This window comes from Idiotropiscis lumnitzeri, unplaced genomic scaffold (assembly GCF_059441095.1).
Source record: "Idiotropiscis lumnitzeri isolate Australia: NSW breed Sydney's pygmy pipehorse unplaced genomic scaffold, RoL_Ilum_1.0 HiC_scaffold_97, whole genome shotgun sequence".
NCBI lineage: Eukaryota > Metazoa > Chordata > Actinopteri > Syngnathiformes > Syngnathidae > Idiotropiscis > Idiotropiscis lumnitzeri.
In genome coordinates, this window is record NW_028283635.1 from 622,764 (window position 1) to 635,793 (window position 13,030).

Consider the following 13,030-nt stretch of genomic DNA (forward strand, 5'->3'; position numbering starts at 1 on the left):
AGGGATTTCGCAGCGGTCGCTGCTCGGGCCCTAATAATAATTTCTACATAAACAATAGGGACCTCTCAGCGGTCGCTGCTCGGGCCCCAATAATAATTTCTACACAAAGTCCATTGTGGTGACCCGCCCCCTTTTAAGTAAATTCAAAATGGCCGACTTCCTGTAAAACCTAGCTCATTGCTCCAAGAGACTTTTTTGTAGGTCTTGGTCTTATACATAGAGTGAACCCTCGCTACTTGGCGGTTCACCTTTCGCGGGTTCAGTGCTTCGCGGGTCTAAAAAATATTCGGGGGCATTGTAGTTTCGCCGAGCGGTACGACGGGGCGCTGGAGCGGTTAGACGGCCGGTGTGCGCCGAAGAAGAGCGTGGGCGAAGAGGAGAGTGGACGAAGAAGAGCACGTTCCCCCGGACACGATCGGTGGCGACGTTTCGCGCGGTTCGGACAGTACCAGAGCTCCGGCCGGCGTGCGTGGCAGTTAAGCCGTAGAGGAGAACCTTCCCCGGGCACGGGCGGTGCCAAGCGGCCCCTAAGTTTAACCGAATGGAAGCTCCGGAGGAGGAGGGCATGCTCGCGTCACAGTAAGCCGAAGAGGAGCACCTTCCCCGGGCACGGGCGGTTCCAAGCGGCCCCTAAGTTTAACCGAATGGAAGCTCCGGAGGAGGAGGGCATGCTCGCGTCACAGTAAGCCGAAGAGGAGCACCTTCCCCGGGCACGGGCGGTGCCAAGCGGCCCCTAAGTTTAACCGAATGGAAGCTCCGGGGGAGGAGGGCGGGTGTGTGTCACAGTTAAGCCGAATTGGAGCACCTCTTCCGCCCGGGCACGAGCGGAGCGCGAAGCTGTCAGTTATGAATGTATAAAAGAATAAATAAATAAATGAATAAAGAATGCCACCTTTCATTTCACAGGGCACACCGGACGGCGTACCAGCAGGTAAAAGCCGGAGTAATTAAATAAATACAAAAAGAATGGCTGGGGAATAAAAAAATAATACGTTTTAATAATAATTTGGTTTTTTTGTTATAACATGAATTTCACTCTCTCTCTCTCTCTCTCCCCGTATATATATATATATATATATATATATATATATATTTATTATATATATTGTATTTTCTTTTAAGCATTTTTGAAGGTGCGCCGCTACTTCGCGGATTTTCAGTTTCCGCGGGTGGTCTCGGTCCCCATTAACCGCGATAACCGAGGGTTCACTGTACTCCATAAAATTTACAAAAAGCGAGGTGAAACACTCAACCAGGGCTGCTTTTTTGAACATTTCTCGAGGGCCATGGCGAGCCATTTCAAAAAAGCTGCACAACTAACGTATAAAATATTGATAAATTTGCTCTGCCTGATGTGTGTGTCAAGTTTCACGAGTTGTCGTTCATATTTAGAACCTCATAATCAGCGTTGTTTTATTGCCAAACAGTGCAATGCCACTCCCACAACTTTTCACGAAAAAGGATGAATTTCGTATTGTGACATCCTCATGGCCGAAACAGTCCTCCGAGCATATATGAGGGCGACCTTGTTGAGTTGCACGGAGAAAAACATCCAAGAAAATAACTTTTATTAGCTTTTACCAGTTGGTGGCGCTACTACTACGATGAAAAATAAGTTGGTAGATGTCTTCAGGGCTGAAGTATCCTCAAATGTGTACAACTTCGAGAAGATAGGATCATCTGAGTCATGTTGCCGGAGCTTTTGTTGCCACAAAGTACAATCGGACTTTTCAGCACCGTAATAGCCACGCCTTTTGCCAAAACGTCACAAAACTCGGCAGAGAGTAAGATCATTGTCTTGAGTCTTTTCTGACTAATTTTCAGTCGGATTCGTCAAAAGGGCACGGTGCAGTACGTGAAAATTAAAATAAAAACAAATTTTTGATTCCACTTGGCGGCGCTGTGTGTATAACAAAATAATAACATTAAGATGTCTTCAGGTCGGGACATTTTATTTACAGGTGAAGGTTTGGATTTTTAGGAGCATGTGCAGGGGAGTTATTAAGCATTCATTTATTTGTATTAGGTTCATTTTGTCTTCTTATTATTGATATTTGACAGATTCATTAAAAGCAGACAATTATGTTTTCGGTAAATTTTTTACCTGACATGTTTCGGCGAGTCTTTCGCCTTCTTCAGAGTGTCGCATGATGGTGTCTTGAGACCCGTCTTTATCAGCTGATGTTCCATGAGGGTGTGACTTACCTGTCAAAAAAATGAAAAATCAGAGCAGTAAAAGAACAAGCACAACATGAACATTACAAATCAGCAATCACTGACCACTGCAAAAGGGAAAACCACATCATGGACCGGGAGAAGGGCAGGGTCATCCGCACAGAAGAGAACAAACAACAGCGCTGGATCAGAGAGGCCATTGAGATCTGCAAGCAAGGCATAAAAACCATGAACAGAGACAAGGGAGCCTTCATCCTCTCTACCACCTGGACCAGCATCTTGGCGGAGTTAACGGACAGCGGGGGGCGTGACTTGCCTTCATTCTTGTGACAGGTAAGTCACGCCCTCATGGAACATCAGCTGATAAAGACGGGCCACAAGACACCATCATGTGACACTCTGAAGAAGGCGAAAGACTTTCGTATTGTGACATCCTCAAGGCCTAAACACTCATCCGAGCAAATATAAGGTAGATTTTGTTAACCTGCCCGGAGAAAAACATCAACGAAAATAATTTGTATTTGTTTTAACCAGTTGGTGGCGCTACCACTGCGATCAAAAATAAGTTGGCAGCCGTCTTCAGGGCCTGAATATCCTCAAATGTGAAAAATTTCGAGAAGATGGATCATCTGAATCATTTTGCAGGAACTTTTGTTGCCACGGAGAATAATCAGACTCTGCGGCACCGTAATAGCCACGCCCTTCGAAGGAAAGTCACAAAAATAGGGATAGAGTAAGATCAATGTCTTGAGTCTTTTCTAGCCAATTTTCAATCGGATTCGTTAAAAGGGCACCGTGCAGTACGTCAAAATGTAAAAAATGATATTTATTGGCGCAAGGTGTATAACTGAATATAAACATATAGATGTCTTCAGGTACCGACTCTTTATGTACATGTGAAGTTTTGGATTTTTAGCAGCATGTGCAAGAGAGTTATTAAGCATTTTGTCCATTGCGGCGAAGGAAATCTTAAGTGAAAACTTCGAAGCCCCGCCCCCGTCATATTGTATTTCGGAAACAAAAAGTTTTAGCCCCAGTGTTTGTCCCAGGTCTTAAGATGCTACAGACAGAATTTTAAGGCAATCAGATGAAGCCTTTAGGATCAGGGTGCAAAAGAATGACCCCTGTAAACATGCAAAAAAGGGCAAAAGTCGGACTTTCAAAAATTCATAACTCACTTCCTGTTCATATTAGACGTTAAAATATCAAATTTTTCGCCATGCCCGATGAGACTGCCAAGTTTGGTGAATTTTTGTGCATGTTTCGGGGGTCAAAAATGCAATCGAACAATCGGAAAAATAATAATAATAATAATTTCTACAAAAACAATAGGGACTTCGCAGCGGTCGCTGCTCAGGCCCTAATAATAATAATAATAATAATAATAAAAGTAATAATATTTTCTACAAAAACAATAGGGACCTCGCAGCCGTCGCAGCTTGGGCCCTAATAACAATTTCTAGAAAAACAATAGGGACCTCGCAGCGGTCACTGCTCGGGCCCTAATAATAATAATAATAATAATTTCCACAAAAACAATGGGGACCTCGTAGCGGTCGCTGCTCGGGCCCTAATAATAATTTCTACATAAACAATAGGGACCTCGCCGCGGTCGCTGCTCGGGCCCCAATAATAATTTCTACACAAAGTCCATTGTGGTGACCCGCCCCCTTTTAAGTAAATTCAAAATGGCCGACTTCCTGTAAAACCTAGCTTATTGCTCCAAGAGACTTTTTTGTAGGTCTTGGTCTTATACATACAGTGAACCCTCGCTACTTCGCGGTTCACCTTTCGCGGGTTCAGTGCTTCGCGGGTATAAAAAATATTCGGGGGCATTGTAGTTTCGCCGAGCGGCACGACGGGGCGCTGGAGCGGTTAGACGGCCGGCGTGCGCCGAAGAAGAGCGTGGGCGAAGAGGAGAGTGGACGAAGAAGAGCACGTTCCCCCGGACACGATCGGTGACGACGTTTCGCGCGGTTCGGACCGTACCAGAGCTCCGGCCGGCGTGCGTGGCAGTTAAGCCGTAGAGGAGCACCTTCCCCGGGCACGGGCGGTGCCAAGCGGCCCCTAAGTTTAACCGAATGGAAGCTCCGGAGGAGGAGGGCATGCTCGCGTCACAGTAAGCCGAAGAGGAGCACCTTCCCCGGGCACGGGCGGTTCCAAGCGGCCCCTAAGTTTAACCGAATGGAATCTCCGGAGGAGGAGGGCATGCTCGCGACACAGTAAGCCGAAGAGGAGCACCTTCCCCGGGCACGGGCGGTGCCAAGCGGCCCCTAAGTTTAACCGAATGGAAGCTCCGGGGGAGGAGGGTGGGCGTGTGTCACAGTTAAGCCGAATTGGAGCACCTCTTCCGCCCGGGCACGAGCGGAGCGCGAAGCTGTCAGTTATGAATGAATAAATGAATAAATAAATAAAGAATGCCACCTTTCATTTCACAGGGCACACCGGACGGCGTACCAGCAGGTAAAAGTCGGAGTAATTAAATAAATACAAAAAGAATGGCTGGGGAATAAAAAAATAATACGTTTTAATAATAATTAGTTTTTTTTGTTATAACATGAATTTCACTCTCTCTCTCCCCGTATATATATATATATATATATACATATATATATATATATATATATATATATATATATTTATTATATATATTGTATTTTCTTTTAAGCATTTTTGAAGGTGCGCCGCTACTTCGCGGATTTTCAGTTTTCGCGGGTGGTCTCTGTCCCCATTAACCGCCATAACCGAGGGTTCACTGTACTCCATAAAATTTACAAAAAGCGAGGTGAAACACTCAACCAGGGCTGCTTTTTTGAACATTTCTCGAGGGCCATGGCGAGCCATTTCAAAAAAGCTGCACAACTAACGTATAAAATATTGATAAATTTGCTCTGCCTGATGTGTGTGTAAAGTTTCACGAGTTGTCGTTCATATGTAGAACCTCATAATCAGCGTTGTTTTATTGCCGAACAGTGCAATGCCACTCCCACAACTTTACACGAAAAAGGACGAATTTCGTATTGTGACATCCTCATGGCCGAAACAGTCATCCGAGCATATATGAGGGCGACCTTGTTGAGTTGCACGGAGAAAAACATCCAAGAAAATAACTTGTATTAGCTTTTACCAGTTGGTGGCGCTACTACTACGATGAAAAATAAGTTGGTAGATGTCTTCAGGGCTGAAGTATCCTCAAATGTGTACAACTTCGAGAAGATAGGATCATCTGAGTCATGTTGCCGGAGCTTTTGTTGCCACAGAGTACAATCTGACTTTTCAGCACCGTAATAGCCATGCCTTTTGCCAAAACATCACAAAATTCGGCAGAGAGAAAGATCATTGTCTTGAGTCTTTTCTGACTAATTTTCAGTCGGATTTGTCAAAAGGGCACCGTGCAGGATGTGAAAATTAAAATAAAAACACATTTTTGATTCCACTTGGCGGCGCTGTGTGTATAACAAAATAATAACATTAAGATGTCTTCAGGTCGGGACGTTTTATTTACAGGTGAAGGTTTGGATTTTCAGGAGCATGTGCAGGGGAGTTATTAAGCATTCATTTATTTGTATTAGGTTCATTTTGTCTTCTTATTATTGATATTTGACTGATTCATTAAAAGCAGACAATTATGTTTTAGGTTAATTTTTTACCTGACATGTTTCGGCGAGTCTTTCGCCTTCTTCAGAGTGTCGCATGATGGTGTCTTGAGACCCGTCTTTATCAGCTGATGTTCCATGAGGGTGTGACTTACCTGTCAAAAAAATGAAAAATCAGAGCAGTAAAAGAACAAGCACAACATGAACATTACAAATCAGCAATCACTGACCACTGCAAAAGGGAAAACCACATCATGGACCGGGAGAAGGGCAGGGTCATCCGCACCGAAGAGAACAAACAACAGCGCTGGATCAGAGAGGCCATTGAGATCTGCAAGCGAGGCATAAAAACCATGAACAGAGACAAGGGAGCCTTCATCCTCTCTACCACCTAGAGCAGCATCTTGGCGGAGTGAACGGACAGCGGGGGTGTGACTTGCCTTCATTCTTGTGACAGGTAAGTCACGCCCTCATGGAACATCAGCTGATAAAGACGGGTCACAAGACACCATCATGTGACACTCTGAAGAAGGCGAAAGACTTTCGTATTGTGACATCCTCAAGGCCTAAACACTCATCCGAGCAAATATAAGGTAGATTTTGTGAACCTGCCCGGAGAAAAACATCAACGAAAATAATTTGTATTTGTTTTAACCAGTTGGTGGCGCTACCACTGCGATCAAAAATAAGTTGGCAGCCGTCTTCAGGGCCTGAATATCCTCAAATGTGAAAAATTTCGAGAAGATGGATCATCTGAATCATTTTGCAGGAACTTTTGTTGCCACGGAGAATAATCAGACTCTGCGGCACCGCAATAGCCACGCCCTTCGAAGGAAAGTCACAAAAATAGGGATAGAGTAAGATCAATGTCTTGAGTCTTTTCTAGCCAATTTTCAATCGGATTCGTTAAAAGGGCACCGTGCAGTACGTCAAAATGTAAAAAATGTTATTGATTGGCGCAAGGTGTATAACAGAATATAAACATATAGATGTCTTCAGGTACCGACTCTTTATGTACATGTGAAGTTTTGGATTTTTAGCAGCATGTGCAGGAGAGTTATTAAGCATTTTGTCCATTGCGGCGAAGGAAATCTTAAGTGAAAACTTTGAAGCCCCGCCCCCGTCATATAGTATTTCGGAAACAAAAGATTTTAGCCCCAGTGTTTGTCCCAGGTCTTAAGATGCTACAGACAAAATTTTAAGGCAATCAGATGAAGCCTTTAGGATCAGGGTGCAAAAGAATGACCCCTGTAAACATGCAAAAAAGAGCAAAAGTCGGACTTTCAAAAATTCATAACTCACTTCCTGTTCATATTAGACGTTTAAAATATCAAATTTCTCGCCATGCCCGATGAGACTGCCAAGTTTGGTGAGTTTTTGTGCATGTTTCGGGGGTCAAAAATGCGATCGAACAATCGGAAAAATAATAATAATAATAATTTCTACAAAAACAACAGGGACTTCGCAGCGGTCGCTGCTCAGGCCCTAATAATAATAATAATAATAATAATAAAAAAAGTAATAATATTTTCTAGAAAAACAATAGGGACCTCGCAGCGGTCACTGCTCGGGCCCTAATAATAATAATAATAATAATTTCCACAAAAACAATGGGGACCTCGTAGCGGTCGCTGCTCGGCCCTAATAATAATTTCTACATAAACAATAGGGACCTCGCCGCGGTCGCTGCTCGGGCCCCAATAATAATTTCTACACAAAGTCCATTGTGGTGACCCGCCCCCTTTTAAGTAAATTCAAAATGGCCGACTTCCTGTAAAACCTAGCTCATTGCTCCAAGAGACTTTTTTGTAGGTCTTGGCCTTATACATACAGTGAACCCTCGCTACTTCGCGGTTCACCTTTCGCGGGTATAAAAAATATTCGGGGGCATTGTAGTTTCGCCGAGCGGCACGACGGGCGCTGGAGCGGTTAAACGGCCGGCGTGCGCCGAAGAAGAGCGTGGGCGAAGAGGAGATTGGACGAAGAAGAGCACGTTCCCCCGGACACGATCGGTGGCGACGTTTCGCGCGGTTCGGACCGTACCAGAGCTCCGGCCGGCGTGCGTGGCAGTTAAGCCGTAGAGGAGCACCTTCCCCGGGCACGGGCGGTGCCAAGCGGCCCCTAAGTTTAACCGAATGGAAGCTCCGGAGGAGGAGGGCATGCTCGCGTCACAGTAAGCCGAAGAGGAGCACCTTCCCCGGGCACGGGCGGTTCCAAGCGGCCCCTAATTTTAACCGAATGGAAGCTCCGGAGGAGGAGGGCATGCTCGCGTCACAGTAAGCCGAAGAGGAGCACCTTCGCCGGGCACGGGCGGTTCCAAGCGGCCCCTAAGTTTAACCGAATGGAAGCTCCGGAGGAGGAGGGCATGCTCGCGACACAGTAAGCCGAAGAGGAGCACCTTCCCCGGGCACGGGCGGTGCCAAGCGGCCCCTAAGTTTAACCGAATGGAAGCTCCGGGGGAGGAGGGCGGGCGTGTGTCACAGTTAAGCCGAATTGGAACACCTCTTCCGCCCGGGCACGAACGGAGCGCGAAGCTGTCAGTTATGAATGAATAAATGAATAAATAAATAAATAAATAAAGAATGCCACCTTTCATTTCACAGGGCACACCGGACGGCGTACCAGCAGGTAAAAGTCGGAGTAATTAAATAAATACAAAAAGAATGGCTGGGGAATAAAAAAATAATACGTTTTAATAATAATTTGGTTTTTTTGTTATAACATGAATTTCACTCTCTCTCTCTCTCCTCGTATATATATATATATATATATATAAATATATATATATATATATATATTTATATATTTATTATATATATTGTATTTTTTTTTAAGCATTTTTGAAGGTGCGCCGCTACTTCGCGGATTTTCAGTTTTTGCGGGTGGTCTCGGTCCCCATTATAATATAATAATAATAATATAATATTCCCTTTATTAGTCCCACAATGGGGAAATTTGAGATTCTAACCCAGGCCTCGTGGGGAGACTGGGTCCTGAACGCGGCGCCTTAGACCACTCGGCCATCCTGGCAGCCATAATAATACTAATATTCCCTTTATTAGTCCCACAATGGGGAAATTCGAGATTCGAACCCAGGCCTCCTGGGGAGACTGGGTCCTGAACGCGGCGCCTTAGACCACTCGGCCATCCTGGCAGCCAAAGAAATCATGCGAGGCACATCAGGTGGGGATCGAACCCGCGCCGATAATACGTGCTTGCACTGCAATTCTTGTCATTGACCATTCGACCATTTTAACATTAACCGCGATAACCGAGGGTTCACTGTACTCCATAAAATTTACAAAAAGCGAGGTGAAACACTCAACCAGGGCTGCTTTTTTGAACATTTCTCGAGGGCCATGGCGAGCCATTTCAAAAAAGCTGCACAACTAACGGATAAAATATTGATAAATTTGCTCTGCCTGATGTGTGTGTAAAGTTTCACGAGTTGTCGTTCATATTTAGAACCTCATAATCAGCGTTGTTTTATTGCCGAACAGTGCAATGCCACTCCCACAACTTTTCACGAAAAAGGATGAATTTCGTATTGTGACATCCTCATGGCCGAAACAGTCATCCGAGCATATATGAGGGCGACCTTGTTGAGTTGCACGGAGAAAAACATCCAAGAAAATAATTTGTATTAGCTTTTACCAGTTGGTGGCGCTACTACTACGATGAAAAATAAGTTGGTAGATGTCTTCAGGGCTGAAGTATCCTCAAATGTGTACAACTTCGAGAAGATAGGATCATCTGAGTCATGTTGCCGGAGCTTTTGTTGCCACAAAGTACAATCGGACTTTTCAGCACCGTAATAGCCACGCCTTTTGCCAAAACGTCACAAAATTCGGCAGAGAGTAAGATCATTGTCTTGAGTCTTTTCTGACAAATTTTCAGTCGGATTCGTCAAAAGGGCACCGTGCAGTATGTGAAAATTAAAATAAAAACACATTTTTGATTCCACTTGGCGGCGCTGTGTGTATAACAAAATAATAACATTAAGATGTCTTCAGGTCGGGACGTTTTATTTACAGGTGAAGGTTTGGATTTTTAGGAGCATGTGCAGGGGAGTTATTAAGCATTCATTTATTTGTATTAGGTTCATTTTGTCTTCTTATTATTGATATTTGACAGATTCATTAAAAGCAGACAATTATGTTTTAGGTTAATTTTTTACCTGACATGTTTCGGCGAGTCTTTCGCCTTCTTCAGAGTGTCGCATGATGGTGTCTTGAGACCCGTCTTTATCAGCTGATGTTCCATGAGGGTGTGACTTACCTGTCAAAAAAATGAAAAATCAGAGCAGTAAAAGAACAAGCACAACATGAATATTACAAATCAGCAATCACTGACCACTGCAAAAGGGAAAACCACATCATGGACCGGGAGAAGGGCAGGGTCATCCGCAACGAAGAGAACAAACAACAGCGCTGGATCAGAGAGGCCATTGAGATCTGCAAGCGAGGCATAAAAACCATGAACAGAGACAAGGGAGCCTTCATCCTCTCTACCACCTGGAGCAGCATCTTGGCGGAGTGAACGGACAGCGGGGGGCGTGACTTGCCTTCATTCTTGTGACAGGTAAGTCACGCCCTCATGGAACATCAGCTGATAAAGACGGGTCACAAGACACCATCATGTGACACTCTGAAGAAGGCGAAAGACTTTCATATTGTGACATCCTCAAGGCCTAAACACTCATCCGAACAAACATAAGGTAGATTTTGTTAACCTGCCCGGAGAAAAACATCAACGAAAATAATTTGTATTTGTTTTAACCAGTTGGTGGCGCTACCACTGCGATCAAAAATAAGTTGGCAGCCGTCTTCAGGGCCTGAATATCCTCAAATGTGAAAAATTTCGAGAAGATGGATCATCTGAATCATTTTGCAGGAACTTTTGTTGCCACGGAGATTAATCAGACTCTGCGGCACCGTAATAGCCACGCCCTTCGAAGGAAAGTCACAAAAATAGGGATAGAGTAAGATCAATGTCTTGAGTCTTTTCTAGCCAATTTTCAATCGGATTCGTTAAAAGGGCACCGTGCAGTACGTCAAAATGTATAAAATTATATTGATTGGCGCAAGGTGTATAACTGAATATAAACATATCGATGTCTTCAGGTACCGACTCTTTATGTACATGTGAAGTTTTGGATTTTTAGCAGCATGTGCAGGAGAGTTATTAAGCATTTTGTCCATTGCGGCGAAGGAAATCTTAAGTGAAAACTTCGAAGCCCCGCCCCCGTTCATATAGTATTTCGGAAACAAAAGATTTTAGCCCCAGTGTTTGTCCCAGGTCTTAAGATGCTACAGACAGAATTTTAAGGCAATCAGATGAAGCCTTTAGGATCAGGGTGCAAAAGAATGACCCCTGTAAACATGCAAAAAAGGGCAAAAGTCGGACTTTCAAAAATTCATAACTCACTTCCTGTTCATATTAGACGTTAAAATATCAAATTTTTCGCCATGCCCGATGAGACTGCCAAGTTTGGTGAATTTTTGTGCATGTTTCGGGGGTCAAAAATGCGATCGAACAATCGGAAAAATAATAATAATAATAATTTCTACAAAAACAATAGGGACTTCGCAGCCGTCGCAGCTCGGGCCCTAATAACAATAGGGACCTCGCAGCGGTCACTGCTCGGGCCCTAATAATATTAATAATAATAATTTCCACAAAAACAATGGGGACCTCGTAGCGGTCGCTGCTCGGGCCCTAATAATAATTTCTACATAAACAATAGGGACCTCGCCGCGGTCGCTGCTCGGGCCCCAATAATAATTTCTACACAAAGTCCATTGTGGTGACCCGCCCCCTTTTAAGTAAATTCAAAATGGCCGACTTCCTGTAAAACCTAGCTCATTGCTCCAAGAGACTTTTTTGTAGGTCTTGGTCTTATACATACAGTGAACCCTCGCTACTTCGCGGTTCACCTTTCGCGGGTTCAGTGCTTCGCGGGTATAAAAAATATTCGGGGGCATTGTAGTTTCGCCGAGCGGCACGACGGGGCGCTGGAGCGGTTAGACGGCCGGCGTGCGCCGAAGAAGAGCGTGGGCGAAGAGGAGAGTGGACGAAGAAGAGCACGTTCCCCCGGACACGATCGGTGGCGACGTTTCGCGCGGTTCGGACCGTACCAGAGCTCCGGCCGGCGTGCGTGGCAGTTAAGCCGTAGAGGAGCACCTTCCCCGGGCACGGGCGGTGCCAAGCGGCCCCTAAGTTTAATGGAATGGAAGCTCCGGAGGAGGAGGGCATGCTCGCGTCACAGTAAGCCGAAGAGGAGCACCTTCCCCGGGCACGGGCGGTTCCAAGCGGCCCCTAAGTTTAACCGAATGGAAGCTCCGGAGGAGGAGGGCATGCTCGCGACACAGTAAGCCGAAGAGGAGCACCTTCCCCGGGCACGGCGGTGCCAAGCGGCCCCTAAGTTTAACCGAATGGAAGCTCCGGGGGAGGAGGGTGGGCGTGTGTCACAGTTAAGCCGAATTGGAGCACCTCTTCCGCCCGGGCACGAGCGGAGCGCGAAGCTGTCAGTTATGAATGAATAAATGAATAAATAAATAAAGAATGGCACCTTTCATTGCACAGGGCACACCGGACGGCGTACCAGCAGGTAAAAGTCGGAGTAATTAAATAAATACAAAAAGAATGGCTGGGGAATAAAAAAATAATACGTTTTAATAATAATTTGTTTTTTTTGTTATAACATGAATTTCACTCTCTCTCTCCCCGTATATATATATATATATATATATATATATATTGTATTTTTTTTTAAAGCATTTTTGAAGGTGCGCCGCTACTTCGCGGATTTTCAGTTTTCGCGGGTGGTCTCGGTCCCCATTAACCGCGATAACCGAGGGTTCACTGTACTCCATAAAATTTACAAAAAGCGAGGTGAAACACTCAACCAGGGCTGCTCTGCATGTTGTGCTGGGCCACCTGGAACAACAGCGGAGCTATGCAAGGATGCTCTTTGTGGACTACAGCTCGGCATTCAACACAATCATCCCAGACATCCTCGTCGCCAAACTGGACACTCTCGGCCTCCCTGCCCTCACACACATCTGGATTAAGGACTTTCTGACCAACAGACCCCAGACTGTGTTGCTCGGCCCCTACACGTCCTCCACCCTCATGGTGAGCACCGGTTCCCCCCAAGGATGCGTGCTGAGCCCTCTCCTGTACGCCCTCTACACCTACGACTGCAGCCCGGCCCACGGCAACAACACCATCGTCAAGTTTGCTGACGACACGACAGT